A 4934-nucleotide genomic window follows, 5' to 3' on the forward strand; every position below is an offset into this window, starting at 1 on the left:
GTGTGCGAGAGACAGGAGGGGTCAAAGGGGGTTATCCGAAGATCTTAACTTGGCAGTAGATTTGGAAAAGCATTTCAAGAGAAGCGTAATCTTCTGGGGAACATCTTGCAGAGCCAGGGAAAAGGAAAGAGATAAAAATGCATTGAATAAATTGTTCAGCCCGATCAGTTCCCCACATTCTAGTGCAAACATATCATGGGCTACAATGCGCAGAGGTACCTCTGGTGGGAAGCCGCTAATGCAGTGAGGAAAATATATAATATCCTTGGAGTGGGGGGATGATGGTTCGCAATTCATGTGCAACATTGTGCACTGGCGTGGGGGAATTCATCCAGGTACTTGTATGTTGCTTGACAACTGTAGCAGTGGGCGATGCCCTGCATGTGTGAAGGGGGCTTTGCAGGTATAATACAACAAACATGCAGTGTTTTTCCTGTAGTGCTAGTTCACATATTCAGTTGGTGCCAGTGCACAGAAACAAAGACTTTGCATGCACACAAACCTCTCTTCAGATATCCCCAAAGGTCCAGGGACACGGAAAGGATCCGAGATTCTTTGAGAGAAGACTTGAGTTTGGACCTCGACCCAAAAATCAGAAGAGGAGGAGGAGGAGGAGATTGAACTTATACCCCATCCTTCACTTGGAGTCTCAGAGTGGCTTACAATCTCCTTTCCCCTCCCCTCCCCACAACACCTACCCTGTGAAGTAGGTGGGGCTGACAAAACTCTCTCAAGAACTGCCCTTGAGAGAACAGCTGTGAGAGAACTTGGGACTGACCCAAGGTCACCCAGCAGCTGCATGCGGAGGAGTGGGGAATCAAACCCATTTCTCGCAGAGTAGAGTCCACCACTCTTAACCACTACACCAAACTGCTGTAGCTTGAGTTGACCTCCCCAAGACCAGCCCAATGAGTCTGTTGCCTGTGTGCCCCCGTCAATCCGTGCCCGAGGTGTTAAACTGCCCTATGGAGAACCCACAGACAGCTATAGGTCTGCAAGGCCCCTGAACGTGGCCCTTTTTCGATGGCTGCAACAAAACAGAAAAGCTGCATCCCTGGGCATCACCGCCACAACTTGTCTGCTGCCTTGGAGCTGTCCATGGTCATGTGGATTTTGCTTCAAAGACAATATCCTGGCTATGTCTTCCCTCTTCAGCCATCTGCCATCGTTTTAATGGCTGGGTTTTTAATAGTTTAGTTTTTGAATGATTTCCACTCTGTTTGATTAATTTGTCATGTCTTATTTTGTAAACCACCTGGCGCAGGTTGCTACATCAAACATGTCTTAATTATTAAATAATCTGTTCTCCCCACCTCCCTCCAAGGTTACGATGGGCCCTCCGCTTCTTGAGCCCTGCTATACTTTCACAAGCTTCCAGACAATCCACAGGTGGTCTTCACCAAATGCTGTGAGTCCCAGACTGGACAGAACGGGTGATTTACAGGGGAAGCCAGACAGGTGACAAAGCATCAAGTCCTCCAGTAATCCATCACACAAACACATGATTTTCTGCATCCCCATTTTTGGAGAGCCAGTTTGGTGTGGTGGTTAAAAGAGGGCGAACTCTAATCTGGGAGAACCGGGTTTTGATTCCCCACGCCTCCACATGCAGCCGCTGGTGTGATCTTGGGTCAGTCACAAGTTCTTTCAGAGCTTTCCTCTCCAGGGCAGTTCTGAGAGAGCTCTCTCAGCCCCCCCTACCTCACAGGGTGTCTGTTGTGGGGAGGGGAAGGGAAAGGAGATTGTAGGCCTCTCTGACACTCCTTCGGGTGGTGAAGGGCGGGGTATAAATCCAATCTCCTCCTCACCCACCAGCCATTTTTTTAATCAGAGAAAAGACTCTGGAAACTTTAGCCTTCCTAAGGGCAGCAGAGCCCGGCTCATTAGCTAGATTTCCATAGGTTGGTCCACAGGAGGTTAGCTGATAATGGCCATGACTGGTACAGGAAGTGGACTAGATGGCTTTTGGTCTTTCTGCTCTTTTGGGCTATGAGTCTAATGACATTTACTTGGAAGTAAGGCCCATTGATTTCAATTGATTCCCTCTCTCAGAGGCCCATTATAAAAGAACAAGAGAGATGCCACGGGAGCCGGCCAGTTGATTCAACCTTGCAGCCTTGACTCAGGTGAGTCACGCCACTAGAGCCGGTGGGGTGACTCGTATGAGTAAGGGTTTCAGGAACGGCTGCCCCCCAAGGGTGACGGCAATGACATCAGTATTAGAAGCCAATTGAAACAAAAAGATCGGAGGCCAGCCCCAAAGAAAGGGAGGGGGAGAGAAAGAGGCCGCAAAAAGCAGGGGACTCGCTGTGTGACAAGGCCATAAAACGGAGGCCAATTAGGCCTCAGAGGTGATTATGGGGTTTTCAAAAGGGCTTGAGGAAATTTATGTACGTCTTTGCTTTACCGGTGGGCTTTGGGGGAAGCGGGGTCTCCTCCCTGGTTTGTGTGTGTATCTGTTTGTGTGTGCCCATCGAAGGTATGGCTTTCAGGGCCCCCCCCCAGTCTTCTGAATTCACTGCTCTGGCGGTAGAAGCTCTGCCACTCCCCCCGCATCTCTCTCCGGCTGTGATATACTGGAGGCAATGGAGGATTTCATTACGGGTTGGAATGGGAGAGCCCTTGAAGCAGAAGCGGCTTCCCACCCTTTCTGGACACTTCACTGATGGCCGCTAAACTCTCCTGCCAGCAAATGGGCTCCTCCGCCAGTTTCCTGGGATAGTTATATTAGCTGAGGATAAAGCGCCTGGCTGGTTGATTCCTGGACACGCTCCCTTCTGGGGTTTCCTGAGTCTGCCTTGATTCTCTCAGCTCCTAGATCCAGTCCTCTCGCTCTTGGACCCGGCCTTCTGGCTTCTCCTCACGTGGCCTGGCGCTGGTTCAAAGTTTCAGGGGTCCTATGGTGAAAATGCTGCCACCTCTCCCCTCCCCGAGTGCCTTTCACCACTGCACACTGATTTGCCTCCTGGGCCCAATCCACCTTGTTGGAAAGACCCAGAGGTGGTGAGACAAAAATGTGTGAGCTGGAAGCTAAAAAACTGTGAGCTAGCTCACACTAACTCGGCTTAGAGGGAACACTGCAAGGATGTACACCGGGTCCTCCTTCTGCTCAGTGGTTACTGTTTTGAAGAGGTTCTGAGACCTGACCCAGGTGCTAACAGAAATCTCTCTCTCTCCCTCTCTCTCTCTCTCCCTCCCTCCCTCCCTCTCTTTCTCTGTGACCAGATTGGAAATTTCCCCCTTCCACTCAGCAGATGTGGTAGGAAAATGAGTGGAAAGAAGAGCAGATTGGATTTATACCCCGCCCTTCACTGCCCAAAGGAGTCTCAGAGCAGCTTACAAACTCCTTTCCCTTCCCCTCCCCACAACAGACACCCTGTGAGGTGGGTGGGGCAGAGAGAGCTCTGACAGAAACTGCTCTTTTTCAAGAAGAAGAAGAGATTGGATTTCTACCCCCCCTTCACTGCCCAAAGGAGTCTCAGAGCGGTTTACAATCTCCTTTCCCTTCCTCTCCCCACAACAGGCACCCTGTGAGGTAGGCGGGGCTGAGAGACCTCTTTTGAGGACTGCTCGCGAGAGAACAGCTCTGAAAGAACTTATGACTGACCCAAGGTCACACCAGCAGCTGCAGTGGGGAATCAGACTCGGTTCTCCTGGATTAGAATCTGCACTCCTAACCACGACACCAGACTGGCTCTCAGGGATGGGAGTGGTGGACTTTTCCTTTCCCTTGAACACATGATGTCGTGATTGGTGTAATTTAGAGACACATCCTGACAGTTTACAGAGGATCCCTGCTAGCTAGAAGAGAGGAACTGCGGGCAGTGGGACTCAAAGAGTATTCAGGGAAGCTGGGAGAATCCTGTGTTTACTGGGCCATAAATTATGACATTTAGTTTTACTTTGGTGCCTTCCGATGGTTGAACCTTAGGGGTGCTGCTCCTGGCATTACAACCCCCATCTCCACACTACAGAGATCCAATTGCCCGGGAGAAAATGGCCACTTTGGAATGAGGACTTTATGCCATTATACCTAACTGAGGTCCCACCCTTCCCCAAACCCCGCCTTCATAGACCCCACCCCCAAATCTCCAGGAATTTCCCAACCCAGCGCTGGCAACCCTATTTCCTGCACATAGAGTTGCCTTATACTGAGACCATCGGTAGAAGAAGAAGAAGATGATGATGAAGAAGAAGAAGAAGAAGAAGATGAAGAAGAAGAAGAAGAGGAGGAGGAGGAGGAGGAGGAGGAGGAGGAGGAGGAGATTGGATTTATACCCCGCCCTTCACTGGGAGTCTCAGAGTGGCTTACAAACTCCTTTCCCTTCCCCTTCCCACAACAGACACCCTGTGAGGTGGGTGGGGCTGAGAGAACTCTGACACAAACTGCTCTTTCAGGAACAGCTGTGCCAGAGCTTGTGACTGACCCAAGGTCACATCAGCAGGTGCAAGTGGAGGAGTGGGGGATCAAACCCGGTTCTCCCAGATTAGAGTCCGCACACTTAACCACTACACCAGACTGGCTCAAGGTCAGTAGAGTCTACTCAAGACTGATAGCAGCACCATCTCACGTGGAAGTCCTTCACATCGCGACCACATGAACGCCTTTGGAAGGAAGATACCGGGGACCGGACATGGGAACTTCTGCATGTCAAGGAGATGCTCTGTCACTGAGCCATAGCCCACTCCTGGGGTGCTGTCCTGTTGAAGTCTGTGACCGTTGCAGAAAGACTGAACCCCTAGAAGTTCTAGTATCCTAAAGAGGCTGGAACTGCAGGAATCCACCCACTTGTTCATTACAGGCAGTTGCACAAATCTGACGCCTTTTGGGGTGGAGAGAGGTGACAAACAGAAATTTTTCTCCCTCTCCCCAAGTACTGGAACTCGAGGGCACCCAATGAAACTCATGGGCAGAAGGTCCAGGACGGACAAAA

Source organism: Gekko japonicus, unplaced genomic scaffold (assembly GCF_001447785.1).
Source record: "Gekko japonicus isolate JY-2015 unplaced genomic scaffold, Gekko_japonicus_V1.1 scaffold1922, whole genome shotgun sequence".
Lineage (NCBI taxonomy): Eukaryota > Metazoa > Chordata > Lepidosauria > Squamata > Gekkonidae > Gekko > Gekko japonicus.